This window comes from Mauremys reevesii, linkage group 5 (genome assembly GCF_016161935.1).
Source record: "Mauremys reevesii isolate NIE-2019 linkage group 5, ASM1616193v1, whole genome shotgun sequence".
Classification (NCBI taxonomy): domain Eukaryota; kingdom Metazoa; phylum Chordata; order Testudines; family Geoemydidae; genus Mauremys; species Mauremys reevesii.
The window spans coordinates 100,733,026-100,752,282 of NC_052627.1; the positions used below are offsets into that span (position 1 = coordinate 100,733,026).

A 19,257-nucleotide genomic window follows, 5' to 3' on the forward strand; every position below is an offset into this window, starting at 1 on the left:
GCCTCACTTTCCTGTTAGTTTCAGTTTTGCAGCCAGACAATAAAGCCAGCAAAGCAGACACCTGTGTGTCTATCTCCTTCTCTGCTTGCTTCAGGAATATAGCATGCCTAGTGTCTGCATGGCTCCTCATTGATTTCACTTAGCCCTATTGACTTCACTGTGAAGGACTGGGACTATAAATTGCAAGCTGTCTTCATATCTGTGTCTCATACACTGTAGACACTTAATCCATACATGCATTATTATTCCCTGGCATGGTTTATTGCTATTCAAATACAGTTGCATAATTTTACATTTCATTTTAAAAATCCATTAAAAAAATTGGATGCACTGCAGCATTTAAGGTTCATGGAGATACTGGGAACATTTCCTTCTGTCTCTTTGCCTCCCCACAAGCTGATTCGATTCACCACGGCCCCTCATTTGTCCCATTTGCCCTTTTCCCCAAATCTAAGCGTCTTTAAAGTTGTAATATACTTAAAAACTGAAATCTAAGCCTTAAACTATCTACTGGTTCAACCTTTCAAGTACCAGTTTAGTTAGAAGCAGCTTGGCTACCTTTGTTCAGTGTTTTCCCTTTCAAGTGCTGTTATTAACACTTCTCCCAGGCAGTGGTTCAAAGAGAAACTGCAATTCCTATCTTTCAACTGGCTGCTGTGCTCATTTTTCAGTAGACCAGAATCATGTTTAAGATTATCCCGTTTCAGAGTTCAAACACTGATGTTGAAAAAAACAAAAACAAAACCAAAAGGAGTGTGGTATAATGCAAGCCATTTTACTTTCGTTTTAGAGGTTTAAAAACAGAAATGGGTACAGGGCCTTAAATAATGGCAGAGGGCAAGACTAAGCCCAAATCTAAGCATGGATCTCACTTTGCTCTTTGTTGTAGCTACTGTACATAGGAACCGTCAATGTTATTTTAAAGAGTCAGTGGCATGTAAGTTACTGGGTGCAAGTATTTAAGTGGTTTGCAGAAGGGTACAATAAACTGAGGAAATTCACCACCAATTTTGCATATTTGTATAGCACTTTCTGGTAGCCCTGCCTAGAATTTTCTACTAAGATGCAGTATGTGAAAGACCATTGCAAAATTTGAGAAAAGTATTTTAAAAGATTCTCTTAAATCTGGGTAAAAACCCTGGAAATAAGGAAAATCTTTGCTAAATTTCCACAAACCTGGTAAAAATCCATATGGTGTTCCACAAACTTTATATATCCCTCCTCCCCCTTTAATTTTCAGATATTCCTTTCTTTATATCATGTGCTTATAATCAATTGTTTCCACTAACTACCTGAAATTTTGGCTTAGTAAAGACTTCTACATTGGTTGTCATTGTTGTTGTTCTATTAGAATTAGTGTGAGAATTAGAAGTCTGAAGTTCCTAAGATTCAATTATTTGCTCAGGCTACTAGACCACACTTTTTTCTCATCTAAGTATAGAAAAAACAATTATGGCATCTCAGATATGAAGTTGTGATAACTCTTAGAGAACTTTGAATTTCTAAGGGTGTGACAACTGTCTGATTTTCCCCCTGTTACAGATGAGATGTTGAGTAACTTGACCAAGATTCCACTGGAAACCTGCTGCAGAGACAGGAACAAAATGATATATCCTAACTCTACATTTTAATAATTCTTCCTCTTTTAGCCCCTGTCCTGCAGGCCCAAATAAAAAGGGAGCTGCAGGGCAGAGGAAGGCAGTTCTCTGCTGGGAGCCCAGGGAGGAAGGACTGTCTCTGGAGGGCTGAGAGAAGCTGCTAATACACTGGACAGCAGTGCTGCTAGCAGGGACCAGGGAAGTGAGAGACAGCTCCTTCTGGCTGCTGGGGTTTGCAGGCTGAGGCCCTGATGCAAGGGCAAAGAGGATGCTGGTGCCATGAGAAAATGGCCTGACAGTTCAGTGCAGTAGCCACTAAAGGAAGTGGCTGAACAATGGACTGCAAGTCCCCTGGAAGGGGGGAGCACAATGTGTGGCACGGCCGGAGGGCTGTGTTGCTGGAGAGGACACTGTGGTCCTAGGAGAGATGTAGGTCCTAGAGCAGGAGTGATGGTGGTGAGACACCACCTGAAGAGGGCACTGAGCTAATTCCCAAGACAGCCAGCAGGAGGCACCACAGTGGTGGGTGAACCCCATTACACTCCCCACAAAGGGTTTATCTTGACAGCTAATATATTAAAATACAACTTGTGATAATCACTCTAGAATTAAAATTGTGTTAGGAAATAAACTTTCATCCTAGTCTACACATAGAGATGGTTCTAGGGGTGGGTGATCTAGGCAGTCGCTACTCTGGGTACCAGCTTTCAGAGGGCATAAAACCGTTTAGCTGTTTGGTTTGTTGGTTTGCTCTGCTGATTGGTAGGCCACTGCAGGATCTCAAAAATGTTTTCTGCCTGGTTGTCAAAATGTCTAAGTCTGTTCCTGTCTCCAAATACCCTCACATACTATTGAACCAAGATAAGTTAGTCAGCACCTCACTCTCCTTTCTCAAAATTGCCCACACCTGTCACAAGGATCAAGAAACATCCTTTCATTCTCTCTGATATCACTTTTTCCTTTTACTAGAATCTAATTTGCTTCTGGTCTAAGATGATCGTGTTACATATTTGGCAACAATCCCACTTCACTTTTTTCCTTATGATAATGAAATCTCCTATCTTTAACATACTTTATCCTTCAAAAGCCCACAAGATAAGCATGAGGCAGCTCTGGCTCCTCCTGGTCCATTTCCTGTTGTCCAACTATTTTTATTATTGCTATTTAATTACTGCATTTACAGTTTTAGTACTTAATTTACTGGAGACCCTAATTTTTTACCCTTTCCTCTCTGGAATTCACCCTCTCTTTTAAATGAATGAGTTGGCAAAAAACTAACTGAGTCTTAAAAAAAATGGTATGAGTCTTTTCTTATGCAATGTTCAGGGGTTAAAATTACAGATTGTTTATACACACTGTGTTCTGGGATTAATGAAGCAAGTTACTGAAGCTTATTTATGTTATTATCTGAACTAATACTTTTATTGGAAAAGTTTCTGCTTGACATTTTCTGTTTTGACTGGCATTTGCTAGTTGCCAGATGTCATAAAGAAAGGACTGCAACACATGCCGTTAGCAGCATATGCCTTTTTGGGCACTGAATAGTATTTTCATACAAAAAATCAAATGATCCAGAACATATTATGCTGTCATTTAAGAACAGCATCAGAACTGAAACATTTTTCATGCTCATAATAAATTTTGTTCCCCAAGGCTCAATCTAGCATTTTCTCATAATGTTTGGAAATTTAATGAGGAAAACATTTATTCTATTAATTGGCACTACTGTTTTTATTCAGAATGCTAATGGTTTTCTCAGAATACAGGTTTTAAGCAATATCTCTGGGAAGGCTTTGATTTTCAGCTTTATCCTTCTTTACCTCATTGAAAGAGTCTGTCCTGTTTTCTTTACCATCCTACTTTCTCAATTATTTACAGTAGTGGCAAGTGCTTAGCTGCAGGGATAAAGGAGATCTGATAGTTGATCTGCTATTTTTTTAAAGGGATACAGCAGATTTTATCCACAACAAACTGCAATAGCTTTTTTAGTAATGTGTGGGCAATGAGGTAATCATTAATCATTCCTAATCAATAAAACTGTTGTGATAAAACTGTTAGCAGTTTCTTAAAGAGACAATATTAAAAGTACAACAAAACTATTCTAATGGAAAGAAATATATGAAGAATAGAAAGGGGCCAATATGGATCCATCTGGAGTTCTTTAATGACCTGAAATTTTTTTTTAAATCTTACAAAAAAGTGGAAATATGGACAAAGTTATAAGGATGAATTCAAAAGACTAATTAAGCATGTAGGAACAAAGTAAGAAAGGCTAAGGCACCAAATGAGTAACACATAGTAAGGGACATGAAAGGCAATACAAAGGGGTACTATAAGTACATTAGGAGCAAGAGAAAGGAAAAGGAGAGTGTAGGTTCACTACGTAATGAGGAAGGAGAGGTAATAATGGATGATATACAGAAGGCTGAGGAGTTCAATGCCTATTTAGCTTTAGATATCAATGAATTTTGATCAGATATTTAACACAATTATTATTTACAACATCAAGGGGAAGCCGGAACACAAGCCAGAATGGGGAAAGACCAGGTTAAAGAATATTTAGATAAGTTAGATGTATTCAGTTCTGCAAGACCTGATGAAATTCATCCTGGGGCACTTATGGAACTAGCTGAAGCAAACTCAGAACAATTAGCAGTTATCTTAGAGGACTCATGGAGGACAGGTGAGGTCCAAGAGGAGTAGAGAAGGGCAAACATAGTACCTATCTTTAAAAAGAGGACACGAGGAATTATATATCTCTTAGCCTAACTCTGATACCTGGAAAGATACTGGAATAAACTATTAAACAACCAATTTGTAATCACTTTGAGGATAAAAGGGTAAAAAGTAATAGCCAACATAGATTGGTCAAGACCAAATCACGCCAAACCAACATATTTTCCTGCTTTGGCACTGTTACAGGCCTAGTGGTTTCAAGGGATGCAGCAGATATGATATATCTTGATTTTTGTAAGACTATTGATACAGTCTCACATGACATTCTCATAAGCAAACTAAGGAAATGTGGTCTAGATTAAATTGCCATAAGTGGGTGCATAAACAGTTGAAAGAACTTACTCAAAGAATTATCATCGGTTCCATGTCAAAATGGGTGACATATCCAGTAGGGTCTTGTGGGGGTCTATCCTGGGTCTGATACTGTTGAATAGTTTAATTAATGGCTTAGATAATGGAATAGAGAGTATGCTTATAAAATTTGAGGATGACACTGATCTTGAGGGATTGCTAGCACTTTGGAGGACAGGATTAGACTTCAAAACAACCTTGATAAATTGTAGAATTGATCTGAAATCAAAGATTTAAAATTCAGTAAAGACGAGTGTAAAGTATTACACTTGGGAATGAAAAATCAAATGAGCAAATACAAAAGGGGCAATAACTGTCTAGGCAGTAGTACTGTGGAAAAGGATCTGGATGTTGTAGAGGATCACAAATTGAAAAAGAGCTAACAATGTGATATAGTTGTTAAAATGCTAATGTTACTTTTGGGCATAATAATGGGAGTGTCATATCTAAGGAGATGGATGTAATCATTCTGCTTTACTTGCCATTGGTGAGACCTCAGCTAGAGTATTCAGTACAGTTTTGGGCACCACACTTTAAGAATGATGGGGACAAATTGCCAGAGGACAGCAACAGAAATGATCAAATGTTTAGGACACCTGACCTATGAGGAAAGGGTTGTTTTTTTAAAAAAAATGGGCATATTTAGTCTTCAGGAAATAAGATTGAAAGGGGACCTGTTAAGAGTCTTCCAATATGTTTAAGGCTGTGATAAAGAGGACAGAAATCTATTGTTCTCCATGTCCACTGAGGGTAGGACAAGAAATAATTGACTTACTCTGAAAGAAGGAAGATTTAGGTTCAATATTAGGGAAAATATTCTAATTATAAGAATAGTAAAGTACTAAAAGAGGCTTCTAATAGAAGTTGTGAAATATTGTCACTGGAGGTTTTTAAGAACCGGGTAGACAAACACTTGTCAGGGATGGTTTAGGTTCATTTGGTCCTGACTCAGTGCAAGGGAATGGTCTAGATGACTTCTCAAGGTCCATCTTAAGGTTCTAGGATTCTATTAATTAAACCTTTTTTTGGGCGGGGGGAGAGGAGCTGTGGGGGGAGGGGAGAAAAAGTTTCTTACAATTTCTCTTCTAGTCACTTAATTCTTGGCTAAAAACCACTTTTAGGGATGACAGTTCTTCCAATAATGTCATTTAGTATATTGGCCTTGAACATCTCATGCCTATAAATAGGTCTGTTATGTGTGCTGTATATACAATTGCTGTCATTAAAAACTGAATAGTTACTACCCACAGTAGTCAAAGATATTTACCATTGTAAGTACCGTACTGGGGGTGCCAAAAATACTGCAGTAATTGTAATTAATATAGTGTGTGGAAATCCAGTTAAATAATGATATCCAATCTCCTCTACCTAGAATTAGAAGAACTGGGTACCTCACAATATATTATTCCCAAACTGTAACCTGCTTTATTTTGTTAAATGACTTGATGGTGATGCTTCTGAGATTAAGACCACACAAGGATAAAAACTGCCCTATAAAACTATGTCTGAGAAAAAAAATAACATGTAATATATTTTCAAGCAACTATCCTATGACAAATATGGCTTTTTTGGACAAATTAGTTGCACAGTTTAAAACAAAAACTTCCCCATATCTGAAAGAGATTTTAATTTTGTTTAATGTTTCTTGCTAGAATTTTAATATAATTAAATGAAACATAACTAATAAAAAAGTGGTATTGTACATTCAAAGAAGTAGATATGTGCGTACAGTTTCATGTGTGGAGAGAGAGAGCGAGAGCTATATTTAAGGTCCAATTCAGAGATAGACACTGAAGGATGAAACCCCAAAAGGATATTAGTTAAATGGCACCTGCCTCCTTTTCTATAATATGGAATCCCAAAGAATAAATGAGGAGCCAGCCCGTAGAGGTCACATTACAGAATTCTGTTTTCCTACCAGCTATACTATAAAAAAAGAAATCTTACTGTTGGAAAGCATTTGGTAAAGAGTCAGCCTCCTCCAGTGTTCTGGGACCCCTCTGGAACTAGGGTCAGAGGAAGCCAGAAGTAAGAAGAGGTAGAATTATCTGGTGCAAGTCAGTTCATGTGAATTTAGCTCTATTTTATTTAAAACTGTATTTCTGCAGAATTTCCACTAGAGAATCTTATGTTTAGCTGCTGTACTCCTTATTTGTATGCACAATATTTGCCAGATAGTGGGGTTTCTTTGGTGGGGAGAGAGGATGGGCAGCCTGTTTAAAGACAAATGGATCACTTTGATTATTCACTGTTAATTTTTTATAGTGTATGAATGATCATCTAAATCATGTAGGTCTACAGAGATAGGTAGCCTGTAACAAGGCGGTGGGATCCCCCACTGCCCCGTGGAGGGACAAGCCTCCCCTAGCACTCACATGGACAGAGCCAGTGTGTCCTGCACCCGCCCCACAGAGGGTAGGGCACAGGACAGGAAGTAGAGTCTCCTAGTGAGTCTCCTGCCACTGTTAGGGCCTGGGCTGGGACGCAGTGGAGTGGGTGGGCCTGCGTCCCCCCTGCCACCCCACTCACGGGTGGCAGTCTCCCCCTCGCACCAGCACTCAGAAGCCTGAGCTCCTGACTTTGTGTTTGTTGCCCTGCCCTGTCCCAGGGCCTGGGCTTCTATTTGAACTCTTGGTTCAGCCCCTGCCTAAGGGCCCGAGCTCCTGACTGTTTACTGGCCATTCCTGACCCAGGGCTTGGGATCATAGTGAACTATTGCAAGGCAGTGGGATCCCCCACTACCCCACGGAGGGACGAGCCTCGGCCAAGCCCTTCTACATAGCCATTTTGTGTTCATTTCAGCACATATTCTGTATGATCCCATGTAGACTTTATATTATTTATCTTTTTCTTGTATGTTTTATTGTTTATCTAAAATAAAAGTTAGACTTAAGTATATATATTTTTCTTATGAATGGAAAAATAACTCATCAACAATTGGCTCAGAAAGTGAAAAAAAAAGCAGTAAACAGGTTCCTATGAGAGAAAAGAAAAATGGAAGAATTAAAATGGCCACTTTTGTAAATATAGACATTTCCCATATAATAAAAAAGATGTAAAATATGAAATAGAAATTTAGAATTTTTACTGCAAACACTATTAAAAATAATGGCAAGAAATCAACTTTGATTGGAAAAGTGAACATTTGCTGTACTTAAAAACTTGTTTTCCAGGTGAGCTGGGTGAGATGGAACTCAATAGAGGTACTTAAAAATCATTTTTCACCAAAAAAGGCTTTTTAGATTAAAGATGTTTCATCTAAGGAGACAAGTGGAATACCTGTGTTTTTTATTCAGTTCCCATGCCCCTCTCCCCCTGAAAAAAGATGAGGAAGAAGCTTCACTCTAGCACCTGTCATTTCTTGTAGAAAGTTATCAGAGTCTTTAGAGGTCATTTTGCTTTTGGGATAAGACTGGAATTAAGACAGGCTGAGTGAGTTTCATACAAAGGAATTCACCATGGATGAAACCATGGATACATTATGATTGAGTCCATAAAGAAAAATGATCTACAACTCATGAAAGCACCTCTGTCACCTTGGCACGTGTTGTAAGAAAGGCAGAAGTACTCAGGCAACGAAGATGATGCCACCCCCCAAGGACTGCCATGGAGCACAAAGCCAAATTTCCCTCAGATGTGGAAGTGTATCTAGTCTGATAAAGTCAGAAGAACTCACTGGAGCACGACAATCACATATAGGGAAGTCTCTCAAATTCTGCCTGACAACTTCATTATTACAGAGTTAGTAATGAATGTTGCAGTTAAACTAACATTGCGGCTTCCATTATATACTCATTTGTACATGCTTAAACTAGAACTGGTCTAATGGTGATATATATTACTAATATTTCAACATTATATTTAATTATTATGATATTAATTATATATTACTAAATATTCTCAAATGTGTTTCATGTAAAAAAGTAAAGCGTTTAGTTTACTATGTTCTGTAGCATCATATTATTTGTTATTCATGGGTATGTGAAATACTACTAGGAATTAAAGACTGTGTTCTAAATACCAAAAGTTTCCCAAATGTTTAGCACAAGTTATTTGCACGAAAAAGTTTCTATTCACCTTTCCTTAGTTTCCATCTTAAAAATGTTCAGTCATCAAATCAGGAAGCAGGAAAAATGTCATGTGACTTAGAAGACCAACCACACAATGCAAATATGAATAGTGACTAGCCTAAGTGAACTGTTTGCAACCACCGCAATAGTCTGGAAAATAACTTGTTCAAACTGTTCAGCAAATGGATTCAAATGAAATTGTGATTGGTTTGCAAGAACCTCTTAATTATGATGCTTACTCAAATTGTCCCATACTTTTATCAATCAGACCAATGGGACTAATGAGCTGATCCTTTACCCATTACATTCAGTAATACCACCATTGACTTCACTGGATTCTGGATCACACTCTAATTGCACAGTAATGTAGCACTCAGAGTAAGAGTGTCAAAATGTCTGTCTAAGGGCTAGTCTACACTTACCAGCCGGGTCGACGCGGTGAGTTCGACTTCTCTGAGTTCGAACTATCGCGTCTAATCTGGACGCGATAGTTCGAACTCCGGAAGCACCGCGGTCGACTCCGGTACTCCACCACTGCAAAAGGCGGTGGCGGAGTCGACCTTGGAGCCGCGGACTTCGATTCCGCGGCGTCTGGACGGGTGAGTAGTTCGAACTAGGGTACTTCGAATTCAGCTACGCTATTCACGTAGCTGAACTTGCGTACCCTAGTTCGACCCCCGCCCTTAGTGTAGACCTGCCCTAAGTGAGTATCATATATAACAAAGAGTGTAATCAGCTCTATGCCTCTTTTATTTTATTTTTAAAATCTAATTCTTAACCATTACTTTTCAGGTAGGGTCTCAGCCTAAAGGCGTTTTTTTCTTTTCTTTTTAAAAGCTTGGGTAAAGTCTTTCAGCTATTCTTGATGGGAAAACATACGTTGTAAGGTTCGGGGGGGGATTTTTTTTTCAAAGATATGTGTGTGTATCCATGACTTAGAATTAGTTAGATATTACAGGCTGACATTTCCCAAATGACTCGTTTCTGATGACAACTACAGGCTGACTTACAAATTATTTTAAATTATAGAAGATTTGAAAATCAGTTTTGCACATGCATGTTGAAATTTCCTTGTTCATTTAATATGTACAGGACTGTGAAACAATGTAAATGCATATCTGTTATTTATGTAGATTTTACACTGCTATTTCAGTTTGAAGCATTCATAAACACTGGAGTCATTTGGTCATGCATTCAGAAGAATAATATTATATCAATGTAGCAAGATTATACCAATATAACAGAAGGTTCATGTAGTTTTTGCTTATTTTCTAGAACGTTCAAAAACTGCTACAACTCTAAAAAGGGAATCACACACCCAGCTGGGGATCAGGAATTTGTTGCCTATTTCTATTGTCAAATGCAGAAGTTGTGGTTATAGCTGTGTCTGATTTACTCTTTGTAGTTCTGTTCATTGCCCAGTTAGACAGCCTTCCGTGGGGTTTCCCAAATGACCACTGCAGTGCAACCTATTTTTATTTTGCCAGCCAGACATGCCTGTAAACAGTTTTACTTTTCCCATTGTTTAAGAATGATCCTTTTTTGAACTCTTTATTTTTTTGGCACACAACTATGAACAGGTGTCACTAAGTGCAAGCAGGAATGTGGTGACTGTGTGGGGGGCTGTCACAGAAGATGGACTTCCCTCCTCTGTTCCTATAGAACAGATGCCCTACATAGCATTCTGCAGGCCTGCCCATCTTAAACCCATTGTTATCTGGCACCTCTGCCTAGTGGCAGGGGTCCTACCAACATGTACGTGAGCATCTAACCATCCAAACAGATGGTCCTCGATGCAGGCAGCCAAAAGAACATTTATGTAGATGTAATATGTTTTTAAAAAGCCGTAATCCCAGCTGGAGACATTGACATGGCTGCCCTTCATCAGCTTTGGTGCCATTGCTAAAGTAATGTGCTGTTGCTAATCCGTTTCTGAGCTGGATTAACTTTGCAATTTAAAAAACATATTTTTCCAGTCACATAAAGCCATGAAGTCTTGTAGAAGTGGGCAGAGTACTGTGTGAGGACTGAGACAATTATTCAAGTAGTAATAATATTTAGCAGTTATATAATGCTTTTAATTTTCCTACCCCTTTAATACATTTCAGCTCATTTATTCATTAGTTGATCCTCAACACCTTTCAAGTTAGGTATGTAAGAAACGGAGACAAAATGAATAAGGGTAAAATTGTCAAAACACCGTTTGCAGACTTGAATGCCTATACTTGTAGAAAATTCCTATGGAATTTAATAGAAAATCATAACTGTTTTATAGCTGTTTGTGTGTGTTTTTTTTATCACCTTATAAAATTCAATAGAAAATTATAGTCCTGATATGGAATTCTACAGGATTGTTTCATTCTTTTGAACTGGAAAATGTTATAGGGTAATTTTTACATGCACTTATTGATATTACCTGAAGTAACAGTGCATGTAAATTACATATGTGACAAGTTCCTCTCTAACAATAGAGAGGCTCCAGCCAATTCCTCACAGCTCACCAGCCTAGGACCCAGACCTGCACTGTATTACCCTGGTCAGAAGCCTGATCAGGTACGTTTGTTACCCAGTCCGCCCTTCCCTCAATGTAGAGAGGACATGCACCAACTCTTGTTCCTGATCAGATTTACTTCAAGCAAAACCCACTATTTTAGTTCAAATATAAAACATATTTATTAACTACAGAAAGATAGATTTTAAGTGATTATAAGTTATAGGTGTACAGATAGTGTTGGTCACCTACAAAATAAAAGTAGAATAGCAATCTGAGTTCTGTAAACTAGACAGGATTTGAATCAAGAAGTGTCTTACCCTGATGGTATAGTTCCTTCCTACACAGTCTTTGTCCTCCAGATGTGTTTCCAGGGGTTGAGTTGTGGGGGGGAGTGAGAACAAATGGTTATGTCACTTCCCCTCCTTTATAGGTTCCTCTAGCTTACTGGAAAGATCTTTTGCTATGACATGAGTCAAGCAGTCTCCATTGCCTACCTGCTGTCTCTGAGAGGTCTCTGTTTTATACAGATCCTGGGGTAGTCCTTGTAAGCATGTATTCCCCTTAATGGACCATCATCAGTGTCTGGCTGCCCCATTGTTGTATCTGAAAGGCTGGTTGTGGGTGTTACCAGCTTCACAACATATTTCAGTAACATATAGCAAAACTTCATAATTCCACATACAATGATAGCACATACAATTCAACAAGATATTAATATTCAACAGATTAAGACTTTTAAAATGTTACCATACAAGTCATACTTTTCACAAAACATGTCATAGTCATATCACCATGGTAAATGGGGGGGGGGTGAAATACCAGGGTGTTGCTTTTGGGTACAGAGTGTCACAACATAACTGGTCATTTACATATGCATCTGCCACTGTTTCATGTGCACTTATAGCAGCTGCGTGTGCATATTAGGTATGCAAATATATGTGCAATTGTATATGCAAATTTCTGAAAATTTGGCCTTTAGTTATATACCCAAAGACACAGAGAAAAGTTGGGGACAAGTTAATAATCATGCCAGAATCCATGGCTCCAAATTCAGCTTTCTTACCCACTGATCTTTCTAGAGAAACCTATAAAATTTCATTTTGCTTTTCAATGTTTGTTTTCTTCAGGAGATGAGAGAAGTTCTGCCTCCCAATATTTATGACTCTGTTGGAACTAAAGTGACAGCTGCAGCAAGCCAAAGTAAAGAAAGGAGCTGTGAGACTCCCTTTGAAGAATGTAAAATCTCCATTTTCTGTACAATAGTAGAAAGTAAGAGGAGGAAGTTATGTGCTGTGGAAAATCAAGGCTTTAAGGGAATTGATCCAAAAACACTGCTTTGAATCTACTTGATATGTAGAGCTCGTTGGAGCATTTTTGATTAAACAGTTCTCTGATGGAATACAGTGTTTCATCAAAATGGAAATGTTTTGTGGAACCAGGTAGGTTTCAATGACATTTTCATTGCAGGGAGAGAAAGATCTCCCACATCCCAGACTCATGCATTAACCGCTAGGTATAGAGCAGTGGTGCTCAACCTGTGGTCCATCAGGGTAATCCACTGGCAGGCCGCAAGACAATTTGTTTATATTGACCATCCACAGGCATGGCTGCCTGCAGCTCCCATTGTCCAGGAACGACAAACCACGGCCAGCTGTGCCTGCGGATGATCAATGTAAACAAACTGTCTTGCAGCCCGCCAGTGGATTACTCTGATGGACTGCATGCGGCCCGCAGGCCACAGGTTGCCCACCACTGCAGCAGAGTCAGTCTCTCTCTCTCACTCTTTCTTACTCTTTCTTACTCTTTCTCCTTATTTCACAAACAATTCAAAAGGTCTCTATTGTATTCTCCATTGGAACAAAACCAAAACCTTGAATTTTCAAGAAACAGAAATGCTTTTTGTTTTTTTTTCTGGCCAGCACTGTGATATGCTTTTGACATTTCTGAAAAAGGCAAATACTTATGTCCATTAAATTGCACTATGTATACTGAAATAACAAGAAGGTAGCTAATGTTTGTTTATTTATTTATTTATTTTGTTTCTAGTAATAACAGACTCTGTATTCTCTGTTCTTGTACAAAGGTCACTGAAGAGTCTGACCAATTTATCTTCCTTTTAGGGTACTGCTGCAGAACCAAATCTATTACATTAATAGATAAATATGAAGTATGGCTTTGCCATTGATTTTGGATATAACAAAGTTAAAATATGATGTCATATTCCACTGTATATTTTCCAGAATGGCACTAGCAAACTCAACATAAAGTGCATCTAAATGAACCAGTGGATGTGGTCTCATTTCAAATTGTACAAATATCTGCAAACTAGACATTTCGTGACCAGCTCCATGTGGTTTTCAATACTTCAGATTTAGCAGTCAAAACCAATTTTCAGCTTTTTGTATTATCAGAAATCTTTGGTTTTAACAAAATAGTAGGTCTGAAAATGCCCTAAATATTATTGATAAGTAGAAATAATCAAATTGCCTACTGTTCAATTTTACTTCCAGTCTGTAAACAATACAAGCAAATCACCCTTCGGCAAGCACAAAACACTTTTTTTTTAAGCTGAAATGAATCAATGATGTTTCCTGGAAGAAACAGGGTTTACAATGAGCTCAAACTCAAACCAGTGTTCCATATAGCCAAATAATCATCAATCTAAATAGCCCATCTCAATAAAAAAACTTAAAATAAAAACCATTTGAAAAGAGTTTGGTTTCAGTTCTTGATATAAGAATTCATCAGCTTTCAAGAAGGATTAGGTTCATCAGCATTCACAAGAATTCTATTTTTATACCCAGAAAAGCATACTATAAAGCATGTCTTCCCTTCCTTACTGTTTCTAATACAGCTATAGACTGTGACTAGCTATTTCAAATATAGTATCTCATCACTAACCCCCCTACACATCATCTACTTTTTCACAATGGAGCGTAGCGCTCCATTTAGTCTTGCATTTAGGTCTCTGCGACATATCATCCTGGAGGTCCCACTACCAGTTCAAACATAACATGATGAACTTTGAAATCTTTGGGGGGAAATTCTGTTTAGCTCTCAACTTTATTGGAATTGAACCTTCTTATTCCAGGAATAAATCCATTAAAGATTGTGAGGAGCTCAGATACAGTGATAATGGACATCATATAAGTACCTTTAGGCATTAGATAGATATGGATTAACTTGCTCCCTCATCTTTCCTCCTTAAATCCTGGGTTTTCCATCACTATTGATAAATGAAAAGTCATCCTTTTTCCCAAATGCATAACCTCAATATATTTAATTCCTCTTTCTTTCTCTTCCCACATTGAGACTGTCTTTAAATCCTGTCACTTTTTCCCTCAAAAATTATTATTCTTTATTATTATTTGTATTGTGGTAGTGCACAGAGACCATCTCAGGATCTGGACTCTAGTGCATGGCATTATCTAAATATCTAGAAATATATGGTCCCTGGCCCAAACTGCTTAGAGCTTGTCTAAGACAACACTTGAAAAACAATATAAACCTTTGACAGGCAAACATGTGAGGGGACATCAGTTACGTATCTTATTACTTTCTTCTTCTCTCTCTCTCTCTTTCTCTCTCTCTCTTTTTACCCCTTCCCACTTCATAGTTGCCCTGCTACTCCTGTTAGCTTATTCCAATGCTGCTCTGGCATCAATTCTTTCCACTCCATCCTGTTAGCATAGTCATGGGGATCAAATCATTCACTGATTTCATTCCGCCCTTACTGCTAAATACCGCATTAAATACCATTTGCTATAGCTAGCCTTCAGTTAAGCAACCATTGGGATGAATAGGTCCACATTACAGTTTTCTTAGAAGTATTGAGTCAGATTCTTTACTCATGTAAATGGTGAGACTCTCTTCGCATCAAAGGAGCTTCATAAACTTACATCAGCAGAGAATTTGGCCCATTATTTTAGACTGCCTGTAGACTCAAAGGCAGCATTGACTTCCATTGGAATCATATTTAGAGATTAACTTCACTATTAAAAGGGATAGCAATTACACAAATAAATAAAGATTCAAAGATTCATTCATAGAGTTTAAGGCCAGAAGTAATCATATTAAATCATCCAATCTGACCTTACATATATCTCATTATATTTCACCCACTTACCCCTATATTCAGCCACACAACTCGTGTTTGAGTAAAACATAAACTGTTCGGCTAAATTATATCTCCCAGGAAGGCATCCAGACTTGATCTGAAGATATCAAAAGATGGAGAATCACTACTTCACTCGCTAGTTTGTTCCAGTGGTTAGTCATTAGAACTGACAGAGAAAGGTTATTCTGTTTTGGGGATGATATTAATATTTTGAAATTTGGTTTTGTTCTGATTTAGAACTCTGCTGTTTCCTGAAAACAGCACATGGTAAAATATTATTGGATGTAATGCAAGCATATTTTCTATGTAGATATCATTTTATCAATGACTATTTACACTTATTTCAGTAGACTTTGAAATAGCTGTTTCATAGCCTTTGATGCTAACTGGTTCAAGGAAGTCAATGCATCTGTGTTTAGAGACCAGTAACAAATGGTATTTAGAAATGAAAGACCTTGCATTAAGGTCTTAAGGTCATTTGTTATACTGATGCCTCCATTTCTCAATAAATAGTTAAAGTCTAGTACCAACTAATGTGTTAAGACTAACAGGGTGTCCAGGTACAATAATTAGCACACAGCACTGTGGGTGTTTTATAGTGATATGGCTTTCATATGCTCTCTGGGAGGAATAACATGCCACTACTGAGGTTTTTACTGGGCCTGCTTGTGATCATTCTGCAATAGTTACTGTCTATTCAGCAGTTAAATATTCTTGCTTGGATTTCTGATATAAATTCCTGAAACAGCAGGATTAATTCCTTGTCTGCGATTCAGGAACCACTGAAATGAAAAGAAGAAACCTAATTTTCCTTTCACTGCTCAGGAGAAGAAGTTATTTTTACAGCAGGTTGTACAGCACTATGACCTTCTGTTGGGGAAAGTGATTTTGAAGAGGAAACATGCCAAAAAGTATTTGACTTGGGACTCAGCATCTTTGGGTCTTTAATTGAATACTGAAATATAACTTAATAAATTTATGTGTTCACTGAAAGTAAGAAGCATATGGAAAATCATTGTGAAAATTGTCTTAATTCATATCTCCCCATGTAAAGATTGAGGTTCTGTGACTGCAGAGAGAGTACACAACCTCATTGCTTGTATCTTGCAGCACTGATTATGAAATTTTACATCTATGGGGAGCTAGCGTCATATGGAATAGCTTCCCTGCATATTGACACTTAAATCAGAGACTTGGCTCAGTGTTGGGGCCAAACAATCCATTTTAGTGAGAGCAGGACTGTTTTTAACTACACAGTATTTGGAAGATTGGGAATTCTTCTTTGGACAGGTGAAAATGCATGACCACAGACAATAGTACAAACAAGCTGGGCATCATCAGAGCTACTTCAGAGTTAAGAAAAACCAAACAGAAAAAATGCTGTGTATTGGTCTGAATAGTTTTATCTTCCCCAGTTTCATCTGAATGCTACAGTTCTCCCAGAACATCATGCTCTGAAAACAGAGCCCAGTGTCATTATATTACAATGCCTTTCGGCCAAAAGCTTTATGGTTCTTACTCCCACAAAGCAGTGCTAATTGTTTAGCATTATTTAAATCTATTGCAAAGCATTCTCTTAAACCCTCATTTCTCTTTCCCCCTGTGCTTTACATGACAAAAATGGATATTTTATTCTTATTGCCTTCTCTTTTATAGTTCCTTGTACTTAGGAAAGACATTGTTAGAAATAACTGAGTTTCAAATAAATTAGCCATTTGTGTTGCAATGAGCAGTGCAAAATTCACTGAAAGGCGTAAGAAGTGAATAGGGCTGTACTGAAGCCACAGAAACAAGAGCTACTCTCTCTCTCTCTGCTTCTTTATTCTTTTACATTGGCAGTGAACTCCATTTTTCAGTAATTGATTCTCTGGAATGTCTTAATCTCAAGCCTCTCAATAAAACTTAATTTTCAGAATTAAGGCAAGACCTGCTTGTTATACAACAGTTGTTTTCTAGCTGATCTTTTCAGTAACCCAATGGTACGTACTACTGTATGAGATTAAAACAATAGGCAGTATTTTCAAAGGTTTGCAAGCAAGTCATTCTGGGTTAGATTTCCAAAGTATTGCATATGACTGTTTTGCATGGATATACTGGCACCTAAAAGTCATGATAGCTTGAAGAATTAGTCTATTATTTCCATTAGTCCATTATTCATTAATAAACTTCTGCATAAGAGTCTAAGCATCTGGGATCTATTCCTGGATTCCACACCAGGCCCATATAAATGGTCTATATAATAGGTAGTGTAAGGCAGCTGTAGGTGGAGACTACTGAATGGCAGCTGTCTGTTACAGCTCCATTTTGTTCTTACAGCTGTCCCCTTACTCCATTTTGTTCTTGTTCTCCTCCTGTGGCCGCCCCTCCCTGGCTGTTAAGTTGTTTACCAGGGCCACTGCCCTTCTCAAAGGGAGGGCCCCTTAAATTGTTTAACAAGAGCCATTGCTCTTCTCAAAGGAATGGCCACTTGTGCTGCGTGCTAAGTGGGACCACTGCCCTGTTCAAAGGGTTAGTCCTGTTATCACCTTGTTAAACCTGGGCTTGGTGTAGGGTAGGCAATGTCCAGAGCTGCAAGACCTATTGTGTTTTTAAGATCCTGAGCATGAGTCATAGACCTCATGTGCTTTTGAGTCACCTATTGCACAGGACTCTGCCAAGGCATGTCTCTGTGGCTGCCTGCAGTCTTTTCCCTGCCTTCTCTCCTCCCTGTAAGAGGGGGAGCCAACCGGAGTTACTGGCGGGAAGCTGCCTGGGTTCACCTTTATATCTCTCCTGATTATCTAGACCGTACCGAGTCTTCTGATGTTCTTGCTGCTTCTGCCTCTGCTGCTGCCTTGGGGACTGGTAAGAATCCCTCTGTGAAACTTTCTATACTTTTATTTTATTATTTTAGCTGCTGTTCTCTTCCACTACTTTTGCCTTATGATGCCAGTAGCCTATCTGGTTTCTATATTCACCCAATCGGGGGTCTGGTGGGGGCAGGGAGGTAGAAGAGAAGATACCAGCATATAATGAGGCTGAGTAGATAGCAGAAAAGAAAGAAGACAGCATCCTTCAGTGGATAGGAGCCCAGGGCTGGAGGTGGGTGTGAAATCTGTGAGACTAGACCTGGATAGAGCAGACCCAGTCAGAACTCAAAACCAACCCACACCCATCTTTGTGATATGCTTTGTACCAGGTTAAATGAATCTTAGCAATTTCCTAGGTGAGTTTTGTTGGTTTCAAATAGTTGGTCATGAGGGGACATATAAAGTATGCAATCAAATGTACTGCCCCTAAGATACTGATTGAGAACTCAGTGCTTTGAAGAGATGGCAGTAAACATTTGGTTAGCCAGCCAATTTGCAGGGAAACAGAGGACACTGATAGCCTAATCTGTCTGCCAGCACCTCCGCACCCTTTATCTTATCCCTTCTATGGGGCATGAAAATCACCTGACAACTCCCCTTCCTCTGAGATTAAGTGTAGGTGTGAAATGAAGAATCCGCTCCATCCCTGTGTCAGCAGGTCACAGTGGCAGCCAGGTCCTGCAACATCCATCCTTGAAGATAAGGGAGAAGAGTGAATTTCATTCCACCCAAATAGCTCCAGACAGTAGATCTCCCACTGGATGTGTAGGAGGAATAAAGAACTCAGGAGGGGTGGGATGGTTGGAGGCAGAGAGAGGAGGTTTTGTTTGGGGAAGGTAGCTGACGAGAGGGAGTGTGGGGAAGACAAGAGGAGTGGGTAATGGTTGATATGTGATGAAACAGGTTGATTGGGGTGGAGCCAAAGCTTTATATGGCTAATAGCAGTAGCGTCTAGAACAGATAGAAAAGTAGCAAGGCTTACTAAAATTCATAGGTTTGTTACTTCCATTACATGGAAAGAGGAAAACAAGTGAGGCCTGAT

The 19,257-nt window shown here is 38.6% G+C and overlaps 1 long non-coding RNA gene across 1 annotated transcript in view; it reads left to right on the top strand.

Annotated features, from left to right (window-relative positions):
• LOC120406550 overlaps window positions 1-12,446 on the top strand; it is a 67,028-nt gene extending 54,582 nt beyond the window's left edge. Inside the window, exon 6 of the long non-coding RNA XR_005599346.1 lies at window positions 12,377-12,446. This is a non-coding gene — a long non-coding RNA (uncharacterized LOC120406550). The remainder of the gene's footprint in view (window positions 1-12,376) is intronic.
• Window positions 12,447-19,257: the final 6,811 nt, after the last annotated feature.